Here is a 15,824-nt window from a genome sequence, read left to right on the forward strand (position 1 = left end):
AGAACCAGGCTCAGGGAGCGGGGGGGCCATCTGCTGCGACCGGTTGGGGTGAGAGAAGGAAGACAGGATAAAGACATGCTGTGGAAGAGAGACAGAGGTTAATAACAGATATGATTCAATGCAGAGAGGTCTGTTAATACATAGTGAGTGAGAAAGGTGACTGGAAAGGAAAAACTCAATGCATCATGGGAATCCCCGGCAGCCTACATCTATTGCAGCATAACTAAGGGAGGATTCAGGGTCACCTGGTCCAACCCTAACTATATGCTTTAGCAAAAAGGAAAGTTTTAAGCCTAATCTTGAAAGTAGAGATAGTGTCTGTCTCCTGAATCCAAACTGGAAGCTGGTTCCACAGAAGAGGGGCCTGAAAACTGAAGGCTCTGCCTCCCATTCTACTTTTAAATACTCTAGGAACAACAAGTAGGCCTGCAGAGCGAGAGCGAAGCGCTCTAATAGGGTGATATGGTACTACAAGGTCATTAAGATAAGATGGGGCCTGATTATTTAAGACCTTGTATGTGAGGAGCAGGATTTTGAAGCCAATGAAGGGAAGCCAAAACAGGAGAAATCTGCTCTCTCTTTCTAGTCCCTGTCAGGACTCTTGCTGCAGCATTTTGGATCAGCTGAAGGCTTTTCAGTGAGTTTTTAGGACATCCTGATAATAATGAATTACAGTCGTCCAGCCTGGAAGTAATAAATACATGAACTAGTTTTTCAGCGTCACTCTGAGACAGGATATTTCTAACTTTAGAGATGTTGCACAAATGGAAGAAAGCAGTCTTACATATTTGTTTAATATGTGCGTTGAAGGACATGTCCTGGTCAAAAATGACTCCAAGGTTCCTCACCGCGTTACTGGAGGCCAAGGTAATGCCATCCAGAGTAAGAATCTGGTTAGATACCATATTTCTAAGATTTTCAGGGCCGAGTACAATAACCTCAGTTTGATCTGAACTAAGAAGCAGAAAGTTAGCGGCCATCCAGGTCTTTATCTCTTTAATAAGACATTCCTGCAGTTTAACTCATTGGTGTGTGTCATCTGGCTTGATTACAGCATTGTAATTACTGACATGTTGTGTTATATTGTGGGCTGTGTCATAAAGAGCTGCCGCTGAGCTAGATGCTAAATTGAGCTCATCTTCACCAGCCTGAGTTTGGAGGCGTGAAGGTTCATGTGTGAGTTCACTGTCAACATTCGATTAATCTGATTTACAGATCAATAAACAATCACAGAATCACTTACTCCATCAAGGGAGCGCTGGTTACTTCTTTTATGTGAAGCACTTTGTTGTCTCTGATCACGCAGAGTCAAAACAATCTGCGTATAAAGAAATGTTGCCATTTGTAAAACACGGTGCGTTCAGCTGCGCTCCTTCATCCTGTTTCTGTCCATCTTTAACGTTCGTCGTTGTCTTGGCTTGGGAGCTCAGACCTGTTATCTTTTAGCCAAAGTGAAGTCGAAAGTTTCCTCCCTCCGTCATGAAATCATGGCCACCGTGGCGTGCAGCAGTGCTGAGTCATCACCAAAGACTCCTGCACGAGGGTGAGCGCTCCTCCTCTCCTTCAGACTTCGGTATGCCTGTGTGGCCTAATGCATGCGCAGGACGGCCGACAGCCGATCACGACGTGATTTATGACGCTGACCGCTGGCTTCATGGTGCGGGCTAATGACACATACACTAAAGTCATTGATTTGTATGAATGCCCTCCGCTCTTCATCTATCACAATTTAATGTTGGAGTTTGCAATGCAGAGGTGGGAGGAGGAGGAGAGCTCATCCCGAGGAGGAGGTGCCAGATCGGCATGCAGCTAACATACAAGGAGGCGCAAATGCTCCGAAACGAGGACCAGGCGAGGAGGAAGAGGAGGCCTGCTACCCCGAGGCCAGATGCCCCCTCCCCCACGCGCGGTCATAAGTCATTTGCTGCTTTGTGGAAATGATGGCAAAGTGTACGTCGCACACTCGGCTCAATAAAGCAGATAATAGCAAAACAGGAAATACTTTCAGAGAAGAAAAGAGGGAGTGGGGCAGCAAAAAACTCGATGGCACTCAGATCTGTGAGGGAGGGTGGGGGAAACAACAGCACGTTCGCAGCGTTCCTTCACACTCTTCTTCCTCAGTTAGCCCACAGTTTGGTACTGAAAGAGTTTTGAGGGCAGGCACAGAGACAGCCAGCGGCTGTCACGAACTTTCCATCCATCACATAAAGATCATGCAAAGAACAGGTTCGTAGCTTCTAATACGAGGCGCTGCATCCACACAGCAGCACGTGATCTCCACAGGAGGACAGTCCCACCAGCTCTGCACTCAAACACAAACTTCACTAACAGGTCCTTATCAATTTAAACCCTGGGGTTTCTGCACCTGAAACTTTTTAATCATATCACTCTTGTCTTCATCATGAGGAAGAGTCCCTGCGGATTATGGGAGGCTTCGTGGCATGTTGGCTGGGTTTATGAGTGACCTCGCTCTCTGACTATGATGTTCTTATCTTCTTCCCCTCTGTCTTTCTCTCCTCACCCTCTCGTCTGATGACACGGTGCAGATGGAGTTGTGACTCATGGCTTACAGCACTGCTTTAATTACAGCGGATGTAAACAAGCCTGTCAGAGTTCGGACCCGGACCGCAACCGCTCGGACGAGACAATAACAACAGACAAACAGCGGGAAGAGGCCGGCGGGACACCTGATCTCAGACAGACGCGTCCTTCGCGCAAACATGTGTTCATTCGCTGACAGACATGCAGGAATCTCTGCTACACATGTAAATATGATGTGCAGCTGTTTTCCATCACGCCGATGTTTACCTGAGCTCGGCCCCGCTGATGCGCTGACCGAGCGCTGGCCTGCATTCTCACAGATGGAGTCACTAACGCAGTCATCAAACAGTGTTTGTTTGGAGGGAAGCAGGTGTGCCAGGTGAATGCCTTCTATGGTAGGTAACGGTTACAGACACGAGGAGCACGTTACCCACTCGCCCTGCTGCACAGGTCTGAGCCCCGACCTGCAGAGAGTGGAGCAAACAAACACAACAAACGGTCAGCAGTTCAGTTTAAACATCTAAACTCAGCGTTTCACTGCACACACTCGTCTCTCACCTTTAAGTCTCCCTGATTCATCAAGCTGCTGGAAACATTTTGGTCCATGTGGACATGGCATCACACAGCTGCTGTGTCCACGATACGACACTCCACGTCTCAAAGTGCTCTGCTGGACCTGTGACTGTGGAGACAGTCTCAGTGCGGCGAGCAAAGCCATTATCAGTGTACCATCTTCACAAAGAGATGTACACCGTCAGCAACAACACTCGGGCGTGCCATGGGTTTAAACCACGGTCAGCTGAAAATGTCCCCCACACCATCACACCAAAAGGAACCTGAACACTGATACCAGCGTGTTTGCTCCAAACTCTGAGCCCTCAGAAGGCTGCAGAAACATGTTTCCATCTTCTCTGCGTGAACTGCAGCCTCAGGTTTTTGTTCTTACTTACTGGAGTCACTAAGGTGTGCTCTTCTGCTGCTGTAGCCCATCTGCTTCAAGGCTGAGAGGTACAGTATATGCTCCTCTGAGCTCTGACATCGATGATACACTCCCAGAGAACTGCTACTCGCTGGGTATTTTCTGTTTTTCAGCCTCTTTAACGTTTCCGAAGCAGACCAACAACCACACCACATTCAAAGTCTCTGAAATGCTCAGTTTGACGATATTCCAGGGACCGGATTTTATTTTTAATTCTTCTGTCGTAAAATTAGTCCTGTCGCTGTTCCAGTGGAAGCTGTCTGTGACACCTGAACCCAGCCCTGTCATCACCCACCTGCAGCACAGGGTCACAGCCAGTGTGCCCGCCGACTCTTCATCAGCCTCTCTGACAACGTCTTCTTCATTCTGAGAAAAGTGATGTTTCTTCACGACTAACTCTTCATACGTCAGAGAACAACATGATCTAAACTCATCAAAATAAAAACAGACATGAAAAACTTTTAATAAAAACTAAGGCTACGTCCACACGGTCACAGGTATTTTTGAAAACGGAGACTTTCCGTTTAAAAAAATAATCCCGTCCACACGTAAACGCAGAAATGAAGGAAAACGCTGCTAGGAACATGCCACAGCAGTAGGTGGCGCTAGATTCCTAACCGTGTAGAAATGTTGGCCAATCAGAAGTCTAGAAGCCTGGGTAGGAAATAGTAAACAAAGATGGGGCATAGAATCAGAACCGAGTCGTATGTGTGGAGGGACAGTAACTGTGTGTATATGTAAGCATTTAAACACTGCAGAGAGTAGAATTAACAGTAACAGTATTGTAGAAATTCATTTCACCGAAACAATAACGTGGCGCACAGTGTGACGTCAAAAAACGCGCACACCTTTGACGTTTTCTCCGTTTTTCTCGTCCACACGTAAATGCAAAAACTGAGTTTTCAAAAATCTCCACCCTGGCAGGGGTTTTTAGAAATCCCCTTTTTCAGTGACCGAAAACGCCGCTTACGTGTGGACGGAAGGTGCGAACGCATAGAAAAATCTGTGTTTTCAAAAATACCCGGGGACGTGTGGACGTAGCCTAAAGCAGGAGGTAAATGAACAGAAAAGCTGAGCTGTGATTGGTTCAGTTCCCGGCAGCTCTGCCCTCTGATGACCTTTTAAAGTGGACGTGGAGTTTTAGCTCTGAGAGAAGAAACCGAGTACAAAGAGATATCATCGCTGTTCTCAATAAAACGTTGCATGCTGGTGTGGATCCAAATGAGCATGGAGTGAAGGGAGCTTTCAGCCCGGTTTCACCGAGGTGATCCTCGCGCTCTTAAACCAGGGCTAGGCTCAGACGCAGCAGAGGCTGATGGATAGATTTCACATAAATCTGCTGCGCGTGAATGTTAAACTGCGTCAGAGACCAGGAGAACCCGGCGGCATCGTGAATTCACGTGCCCACGATGCCGCTGGGTTCTCCTGGTCTCTGACGCAGTTTAACATTCACGCGAATGTGTTTGTGTGTGTTCGTCACGAGCAGCAGATGCTCTTAAATCTGAGGTGATTAAAAGACAAAATGAATGCGCTGCTCTTACTGCACGAAACACAAACAGCCTCCTTCTCCTACTGAGCGTGCTCCAGGTGTCAGACCCCCCTCCCCCTCACGGCGCTGTGGATTTAAGTAGCCGCTTGATTGCCAGAACCCTCAAATCCGGTGTGAGAGACGATAACGAGACGTCACAGCTTTACACTCAGGTTTTAGAAGAAGAGGGAACATTTGTCATTTAAGCGTCTCTCGGCTCTGAGCGTCTGTCAACTGGCACTCCTCTCTAACAGCGAGACGGATCCAATTACCAGCCGTGGACATCTCTAACAAGGTGCCAGGAAAAGGCTGCCTGGACAAACAACGCGCGGGCCCAATAATGAGAGGCCCTCATTTGAGTGATTTCAGTCTCTGTCTGTCCCTGGAATGTGCTACAAAATATGCACAGTTACTTTTATTCATCTTTTCTTTCTTTCAAACTTTAGAAATACAAACATGCGTATTAGCATAAAACTTGCTAACACACACGGGGCTCAAACTTTGGAACGGCTGATTATTAATCATTCCCGAGCCAAGCTTGTCAATACAAATGATACAAATACAGCAGCAAGTAGCAAGAGACACACTCTCACGTTAGCTCATTTTACCTCATTCTCTCGCATAACTAACCAGGCCATGGATTGTCAATGGCGGGGCTGCGATCGATGCGCCGGGGCTCCGTGCGTCCCATCGATTTCCCAACTCCCACATATCACAGCGACTCTTCATCAACAAAAGCACTTTGTCCTTCCCAAATAATCAGATCGAAGGAGCTCCTCTCCTGAGACAAAGTCACTTCAGTCGCTGCAGCGCAACCTCTGCCCCCTCCCTGTCGGGGGGGGGGGGGGCAAAGTGTTTCGCTGTCCTCGCAGCTTCAGAGAGGGAGATGCCGGCGTGCCGAGGAGCCAAGCGTGAATCTGTAATCCAAGCAGGAGCAGCACGAGCTAATCAATATGCCGAGGAAGAGAGAAGATGGAAAACCCTCGGTGGGATCAAAAGTATCCTTTTTTGGGGGGGTCATTTTTTTTAACCTTTTTACAATCACCGATGGGCTTTGGCTACGGCCACACGTATAAACTCAGCGAGTGCTCATCACGGTGCTGTGAAACTGTTCATACTGAATAATGCTGCTCTGGTCACTCTGCGGTGCCAGCGTCCGCACGATGGGCTGCTCTCGTCTCGGGCTGGAAGAATATGAAAGACTGTTTTTGTTTGGACCAGACGTTCATATATTTCACGGGGAACAGTGATGGTGTTAGATGAGAAGCATACATCACAGAGTCCTCCTCAGACGTCTCAGAGCTTCTGTGAGCTCTGCAGGGTCAGAGGTCATCCTTCAGGACAAAAACATTCAGACACTTTCTGTGACGTGGACTCACGTCCCCACAGTCAACATCAAATATGTCACCAGCTTCAGTGTGGAAGCAGGGGGAGAGTCGGAAACCCACCCGTGAGTTTAAATCGTGTTCAGAGTGTGTGTCTGTGTGTGTGTGTGTGTCTGTGTGTCTGTCTGTAAGTGTGTCTGTGTGTTTCTGTGTGTGCGTGACCTCACTTTCTTCGTGGGTACAAAGTAAAATATTAAATTTAATGAAATCTGGTCCAAACAAATTTACTTTCAGTTCATGTGAAAGATTTTTTTCCTTTATTCGTAATTATTTGACTAAATATAATTGTTATATTTTTCTGGTTCATTTTAAGCCACATTAGTGTTTTTTGTGTTTGTCGAGGACAAAGAATCATTTTTGTGAGTCTGTTAACACACGTGTCTGCGTGCTGGTGTGAATGCTTCTCTGTATGTTTGTCATTGTGAGTGAAAACTATCAGATTTAAAAATGATACTGAGGGAACCTCTGAGAGGTTTGCTGTCTGCAGCTGGAGAAGAGATGGTAATCGCCTCCATCGTACTCTCGGCTCTTCAGCGAATGTGGCGACCTTAAAACATGTAACATTAACATTTGCTGCGCACCGTGAACTCATAACGACACCACAGAAACGCTTCTCGTCATTTCAAAATAAAAGACAAGAAGCTGAATTACAATTTGTTTCCCTTCACAGAACCTCAGAGGAGGTGCGAGAGCGTCTGCACATTTTATTCTTTCACTGTGGCCGTTTCCACTCGGTGGTTTTCAGAGGAGGAAAACCAGGTGAAGGCTCTAATCTGCATCCATCACATCTGCACAAAGCAAATTTATCACTGGTCTCTCCTACCCAATGGAAATGCATCATTTCTTGTCAATTTTGCAGATATTAATAGATGGGGCAGCAGTGACCATTCATAAATCTACTTTAATATTTTAGGAGAGTCTTTCTGCAGGAAAAGGGTAAGAGATGAAGAAAAAAAAGAGGAAAGGGAAGATGGAGGATGGGGAGGACGGAGGGGGGTTGAGCTTAACTTGCTGCCCAATTTGATCAATCGCCACAGTCCTGCCTCTCCACTCAGAAAATTAGAAATGGGAATCTTAAAATCTGGAGCCGTTTATCATCACAGGTAAGACGGCGAACTGGACGGGGCCGGGCTGAGCGTGCGTGAGCGTGTGCAGGCATGAGCCGCAGCGACGCTTCGCCTTTAATCTATGTCTATGTGAGAGAGTTCCTCGTGTTCGCCAAGAAGGAAACAAACAGGAAACGCTGCTAGAAGTTTGAGCTTCTGTTTCCACACAGACACGCGGCGGATGTTCGTGAGGCTGACGCTCATTAGGCGCCTGCTTTAATAGTCTGACACGAAGCTCTGCGATCCTCTCTAACTCCTAATTGTTCTGATTAACGGATATAATTGGTATCTCTAACTGTGCTGTTGGACTGATGCTAATGTGTGCATAAAGTCACCAAATCACACAGAGGAGGAGGAAGGGTGAGCTAAAAGAGATGTGAGACAGAGAGCGAAGGAGCTCTTGTGTAAATGAGATGAAGATATTTGATGGTGTGGCTCGAGCTGTTATTTAGAGAGGAGTCTCTGGTGGTACTAAGGCCAGAGTCAAACCTTTATAATTAGGAGACATGAGAATTTACTGCAGAGCGGTCAGGGTGTTCTTCTAATGGAGGTGTCATATGTGGACTGCTAAACAAGTAGCCTGAAGCTTGCTGCCCATTTGTTAAAAATAAAGTCCTAACTACTTGACGTTAGACGCCCCCAAATTTCCTGATGTGTTACAAAATAATGACCAGCGGCTCGCAGAGTGCAAGGCTCGAGCACCGTGTGTTATCATAAAGTTTTCTTCATACTTTAATCATTTGTTGTGACCAGAGTGGGAGCCGTGGTAGTGCTTTTATTCTTTTCTCAAACTAAAGGCAAGAAGAGAGAACCCAAAGGCAGAAGGAGCGTGACGTTTTTAAACCACCATCTAATCACTTCCACAAAGGTCTTTTACTCGAGGTCGGTCGAGTGCCACGGCGTCCCCGTCGGTGAGGTCCGCCTTAGCTTTCTGATCGAGGGGACGGACAGAAACCGACGCTTCTCTGTGACTCATTATTTTTCATGTTGTAAGGCTGGTTTCTCCCTGTTAAATGGGAGTTTGTCCTTCCCACTGTCACCAAGTGCTTGCTCATAGGGGTCCATCTGGATAATTGTAGGGTCTTTACCTTATGTGATAAAGCACCTTGAGGTGACTCATGATTTGGGGCTATATCAATTAAACTGAATTGAACAACTTGCAGAAAAGAGGATGATGAGGAACGTTTGCCACTTAGCTAAAATACTGATTTTCAAGTGTAGATTAAAGTCATCAGTTCCCTTCATTCTCCTCCTGGTTCCCACCATCAGGGGTCTATGGTCCCCCTATAAACTGCAAATGATTTATCACGAATCAACACAACTGTGATCAAATCCAAGGGCATAGCGGGACAGTTTCAGTCCTGCACCTTGTGTCGAGTAAAACGTACCACAGTACATCTTCCACTTCTAAGGTTTTACCGATCAGGAAAATCACATGATTCTTCGCAGATCTTCAAATGATTCAAATACAACCTCAGGTGACGTGTTACAGCGTGTCATTATTTATGAACACAAAATGAAGAAAAGAGCCACGGTGTGAGAAACGAAACTCACTCTGCTGCTCATCAATGTTTTCCCAGCAAAGCTGAATCCGAATAAAGCAAAGACTCCTGGAACAGACGAGACCAAAGCGAGTAAAGCACAGCAGCACATTCGGAGGAAACAAACATCTCATCAGCACTGAGTGGATGTCCTCTGTATGCCAGCGTGAGGCCGTCTGTGCCACAGCTTGGACCAAACAGGACAATGACCCAAGCACAGCACTGCCGCATTGGTCCAAAGTGCAAACCTCAGCCTGACCGAGAGGCTGTGTGGGACCGTCGGAGAGCTGTGCATGAACGAATGCTGTGAAGAAGAGAGGACCAAAGATATGACACTGACAGAGTCCCACAGAAACATCAGTGCAGGTCACTGCCGCTCAACGAGCATCTATAGCTGCTGGATGATGAGGTGAGCTTGGTGTTTACCTCACTGCGTCTGCTATAAAAATGAATAATGACAGCATGTCGTCTGTTCATCTGAGGCTGTATAATCTGGTAGGGATTAGGGACTATTATATATAAAATATATATTCATATCAAATTGTGCAGCTTAAGGTTTGAAGCTCAAATTTAGCTCAAGTCTCCTCTTTCTTGGTTACTCTAAGGCTTTGTTTCCCACGACTATTTGACTTGTAGATGCAGGAGGATGGGTAGGAGGACAACGTACAAGGTCTCATCTCCTCGACATCTTTGCTCTCTTTGATTCAGGCAATTACCAGGCAACTGGAGACGCCTGCTGACATTTGTCTATCAACAGAGCTGCAACTCACTTCTCTAATTAGCGTCTGCAGAGATGGAAGGAGGAGAAAAAGGGTGACAAAGACACAGAGAGAGGGAGAGACAGAAAGATGATCGAGTCCTGGGAGGGAAGAAGTATCGGCGAGCACCATCTTTTTCCACTCGCGCCCAAAACGTCGGCCCTGTACGTGCGCTGCAGACGCAGGCTGGGGATTTAAGCTGCGGCCCAATCAGGGCAGCTGCAGATTGCGATGCTGGGTGACCAGCGTGAAGATAGATTTCTTCTTCTTTAGCCGCGAGGGCCTGGAAAACAGCAGTATCTGTAGCCAGCAGATAGCCTGGGATAAAATATGTATTAGTTTCCTCCAAAGCCCCTCGCCTCTGCCTCGCACCCCACTTTGGATGACAAAAGAAGAAAATGAGAGCGAGGAGAGATGGGAGTAGTGTAGGAGATAGTATAGATTTGAATCTATTGAATCTCCTTACTGGGGAATAGCCGCTGCACACACAAACAGCAGTACTGTGATCCTTTATTCACCATTTCATCTCACACATCGCAGACTCCAAGTAAAAGCTTTTAGTCAACTCAAATCTGCCCCGTTTTCTCCTCTCTGATTTCCTTTCTCCCCACTTCTCCCCTTTTCTTTCCGCTGTTTTTCTAATTTCTTCGTCTTCTTCCTCCTCTCCTCCCCCAGCTGACAGGCTCGGGGTTTTCAAGGGAAGAAAGCGGGCATTAATTAAGACAGTGCCAGCTGTAATTTTCTGGGGAAGTAAATTTCTGCACAACTAAAGGTTACGGGGACCTTTTCACTGTCAGAATTTACTACAGCCTGTGAATGTTAATGCAGCTAATGAAGACATGCTCTCAGAGTCTGAACTTAAAAAACTTCCAGCAGGAGGAGGAGAGGAGAGGGATGGACACGTATTGCAAAAGTGAATTAAAAACTGCGTTGATTCATGGAAAGCAGTGCCAGTCCTGCTCTACAAATTCATTTTTATTACCATGATTTGGCTCCATTAAAAATAAAAATACTGAATTATTGTGATAAAAATGCAGCTGCTGTTTTACAGAAGCTTGCTGTAGGTATGATTTACATAAAAGAGCGAAGAGAGTCAAATAATGAAGCCACAAGTCAGCAAGCTTTGGAATAAAGAGACCTCTGATTACATTTTACTGGAATAATCAACGCAGAAACAAAAGAGCGATTTGGTTTGCAGTGTCGGTTTTCCACTGACGTCCTTAGGTACAAGAACAAACTCCGGACCTTGACCTACACTGAAAAAAGTCTAACATGCAGTCATTCATTCAATCTAATAAGTGCCATTCAAAACAGAATAAAATCATTGATTTGATTGTGAAACCCTTTCTTTTTGCATTTTAAAATACCACTTTTGATTTGGATGAAACTAAATATCTGTACAAAGGACACAACGCAAAGTTTTTGATTTCTCTCAAAACATATATTTCTTTTCATGTTGAACAGATAATATCTTTAATTTGAGTCAAAGTGATTTGCACTTGAACACGCCCACCAGAAATAGACCGGGACCCATTTTTATTCTGCATGGCTGCTGGAAACATCGTGTCACATCTTTGATTAATTTCATCTGAAAATAAACGTAAGTAAAGCCAAGTGTGTTACAAAAGCTTTTATAATTTGTATTGCCAAAATTGCAGAAAATAACCCCATTTAAGCTGGGTCGACAGCCACCCCTAATTTTTGCATGATTGTAGCTGCTAGCTACAAGCTAGCTAGCTATCCTGCGCAACGTTAGAACTGGTTACCAGAAACCGACCATCACAGTCAGGAATGCAAGTTAGGCAAAAAGCCGTTTTTTACCAGTATACTAACTAGCTAGCGTTACCACGATGCATCGGTGGTGGATAAAGCTAGCTAGCATAAGTTCATAGTTCATAACATTCATAGTATAACTCCGTGCTCCGCTTCGTTTGAATTTTTCTGGTGAGCGCGCGGTTTCTAGACACAAGCTTGTGTTTGTGCGCGCACGTTTGTCTCTCTTCATATAAATATCTGTGTGTTATGTGTGTGTACACCGAGCGCAAAAGATAATTATTAATGTGCATGATTTAGAGACAGAAATAACAAGCCAGCATATAAGATCAATGACATAAGACTAATTCCTTCAATTGACTTTCAGGTGCGGCTCGGAAAAATGTGCATTTTCTGAAGAAATTTTAATTTTAACAGCATTAAATTGACCCTATGCCAAACTTAGTTGCTAATGGCTGGTCTGTAGACTGTTTGGTAAACCTAAATCAAATTATAGTACTAGCTTTTTATAAGGATGTGTATGTCATGTTACGTATTTCTTGGTTTTTCTATGTAATGTGTTTTATAGAGAAGTAACATTATTCTTTTTTTCTGTATGCTTTCAGAACCACAGATCGCTCCATCCATTCCATGGCTGAAGCATACATTTTCATTTAATCTGAACAGGTATCATTTTGCATTTACACTGCACATCCTTTTTAAACATTTCATAATAATCTAGACTCTCCCTCATTATCCTCTCATTCACCTTGCTGATGTGTTGAGGACTTGATAAAAGAATACATGGTATGTCCATATCTGTTCTGTCTCTACATGAGATGCAGTCTCTTGATGTAAATTTGACAACTCTGCTATTAAATGCAGTGATTAATGTAGGACAGCAACGATTAATCAACTCATCAAGTTAATATCTTAGGGTTCTGTATTGTTTTCTTTTTTTTCTTGGGCTTTGTGGAACATTTATGAAAATTTTCCACCATTGATTTAATTTAATGATTATGCAATTCACAATCTGATTAATCAAATAATTGTTCTAATAGTCTGTGACCAAACAACTATCAAAATAGTAGTTTATTATGGTCAAAGATTTATCAGGTGTGCCAGACTTCAGTTCTTCACTTGTACATTTTGTTCCATATTTTACCTCAAGATATCCCAGAAAGATGAAGCTGAGGAAGAGCTGCAGAGTACAACCATGGCACTCTTCATCTTCAGGGACAACTCAAGCCTCCTACATCAGCGTCGAGACATCGGGATAATCATTGATGGTGTGGAAGTCCTGAATGAGTTGCCTTCTGTGGCAGCTGGAGTGGCAATGGTCTTTGGACTCTGTTATGCTCTTAATATGGAATATCCACGAGGATTCAGGTTCACCTTTGAGGCTCTTCAAAAGATTATGATGGAGCTTGACTTTAACAAGATGACCTCTAAGATTCGCAAACTTAATTGTGAACTTAACACTGCACAGTAGTGTGTTTGCATGCATGTGTGGATGTGTATGTGCACATGCATGTGCATGTGTGCTTGGTTATTTTGCTTGGTTGGCCTGCAGTGGTATTCTACATTCAAAAATTATAAGAACACCCATTTGAAAGGGAGATTTAAGTTGATTTCATTGATACATGTGTAGATTTTTTTTTACATTGTACAGGCACAGTGCACATATAAACATTTTTGAGTACTTGCAAATTGGTTTAAAAAGAGTTTTTATAATGGTTTTATGCCAGTTTTAGACAGGTTGCAGGTTTTATACTGGTTTTCAAAAGGTTGCAGGTTTTATACTGGTTTTCAAAAGGTTGCAGGTTTTATAAAACAAACATTTCTCTAATCATTTCTGCCGTAGCACTAAATCTGTATATTACTAATCCTCTCTATTGATTATAGTTAAAATGGTTTGGAACAATAAATAATTTTGAAATAATTGGTTGGCCAACTGTCTTGTTTTTTATAGGAAATGCAGAGCATTTTTGAACTGAAATAAAATGAAATGTAAAAAATATAGTTTGAATATATGTAAATCAATTACCTGTCTTCAACACAAACATATTAGTTCATGTTAATTTGGTTCGATGTGAATACATTAGGTTGGTTAAATTTCAATATATTAGCTTGGTTCAATAATTAAAATATGGTTCTATGTAAAAAAAAATCAATTTGGATCAATGCAAAATTTAAAGTTTCAGTCAAGTCTACTAATATTGTTTATATCAACATAAAAGTATCAGGTCAAATCAAGTGACTCAATTTGGATTCTCTGAAGCCAAATATTTTGGATGTGACAATTGGACATCATTTTTTTTAATTTGAATAGGGTTATTCTTTTTACAGTGTAAAAGAGCATGGGTGTTGGGCAGGAGTGCAGGCCGTTGCAGGCTCCTCTGTTTGCCTTGTTTCAAATGTGGTGAACGTGATGAATGAAGCTCTTTAAATGTCTGTGATCTAGATAAAACAAGCCCAGCGGCAGCAGCGGCCGGCTGAGAGAGGCGCTGCAGTACTTCAAGATAAGTGCTTATACCCATCCTTATTTTTGAGCCTCTGAAAATGGAGACTCATTAAAGTAAAATAAAAGCACAAGAGTCTGTGAGTCCACAGAGCTTCAGGTCTCACGGCCAGTCAGCCCTGATCACAGACGCTGGTCACATGACTTCAGCAACCTGCTGGAGACGTCTGTATGTAAAAGATTAGTATGTTGGTACTCCTCCACGCAGAGCTCTAAGAGTCCAAACCAAAATCTGGAATCAAATTACAGCAGGAAAGAAAACTTTTCAGGATTTTATCTTTAATAGTTTTCAATGCACCAGAAAAACGGCCACAGGCCTTAAAAAGGTTTTTGATATATGATGCTAAGTTATGTATTCAAACTTTGGACCATGAAAGTTTTGTGCATATCAGAGACAGCAGAGCAGAACATATTCTACGTTTGGTTTGAGTTGAGCAGAAGGCTCGGTTGATTGGAGCTCAGACTCTCATCAGGCTTTTTCACGAGTTGCGTTTACGGACCAGCTCGAGCACCCAGATCATCCTTAGCGGCGATTAGCTCCCTGTGCTAACTGCTTTATCTCCACGCTTCCTCGGCTGACTCTTGCGGACTCTTGCCAGAGTTTTGTCCCTGTTTCCATTGAGCTGGAACATTTCACTCACCTGCTTGCTCACCTTCTGACATTCCCCGCTCCTACAGAAAATCCCTTTCAGCGCTCCAAATTTGGATCTGCGAGACTGACCACTCTCCTGTGGTCTGCCCATTTTCCTTGAGTCATCTCTCCCAGTTAATAAAAATACGAACCTTATGTTGTCTAATCGTGTCACAACGCTTCTTAAAGATGGTATTACTATATTGGTCTTAAAAACTGTGGTTGTATAGCATAAATCACAAAATGACATGATTTCGTTTTCCAATGTCAGCTCTTATTCTGTTAGGACAAACTAACTTTCTGTTTCTCAGCGTTTAACAAACAGACCACAACACAAAACAGCTGATGCCAAAAGTAACAACTTGCTGGATGAAAAACACAAAACAAAGCAAACAGAACCTGTCCCTAGATGTTTTACATAGAGTGACACTGAATGTGGGAAGCCCCCGGTGCTGCAAGCCCCTCAGCCACATGTAGGCAGCAGTGCTGTGCACAGGTACAGTTCAGGCTCACAGTGAAACAGGTGGAGACAGTCCCCCGCCCTCAAAGGTGTCCAAAGTTCTGAACTTTCTGGCATTGCTTTTTTATGGTGTTCTTGACACTACTAACAGCATGAGATGGTGCCTGCAGGCCTTCAGGCTGCACAGATAGTCCGGCTCCTACAGATGGAGCATGCCGTGACACAGGTACCAGGACACAGTTGTTACAGCAAGAAAGAAGGATATGGCTGTAGGGAGGCATGAACTCAACTGGAGGCCATGGTTCCCACCAATCTGTGAGAAACAGCTGAAACTTCAAATCACCAGGACAACGTTAACTTTGCGCTTTAAATGTCGTAAATTGTTGGTAAATTTAAAAAGTCGCAGGAGAGATTTGTTTTGTTCTGTTTCTGATTTCTTTGATGTTTGCTGATATTTAGTTGGATTCAAAGCTTCCACGTCCAACACTTCTTGTACCTCCAAACCTACCGTCAGCGTACGTATCTTCATTGAATTCATCTTCTGTGAAACACGTAGATCAACAAAGGGCTCCAGTTCATGTTCCTGTGAACTTGACGACTGAGACGAGGGCCAAGAACATTC

The 15,824-nt window shown here is 44.0% G+C and overlaps 1 long non-coding RNA gene across 1 annotated transcript; it reads left to right on the forward strand.

Annotated features, from left to right (window-relative positions):
- Positions 1-11,098: 11,098 nt before the first annotated feature.
- On the forward strand, positions 11,099-13,532 carry LOC146718031 (uncharacterized). The gene is made up of 2 exons (XR_014921416.1): positions 11,099-11,438; positions 12,217-13,532. It is a non-coding gene; the product is annotated as an uncharacterized LOC146718031 (long non-coding RNA).
- The last annotated feature ends 2,292 nt before the right edge of the window (positions 13,533-15,824 follow it).

This window comes from Copadichromis virginalis, linkage group LG1 (genome assembly GCF_057382275.1).
Source record: "Copadichromis virginalis isolate Kocher_CV1m ecotype Utaka linkage group LG1, C_Virginalis_male_GT1.1, whole genome shotgun sequence".
NCBI lineage: Eukaryota > Metazoa > Chordata > Actinopteri > Cichliformes > Cichlidae > Copadichromis > Copadichromis virginalis.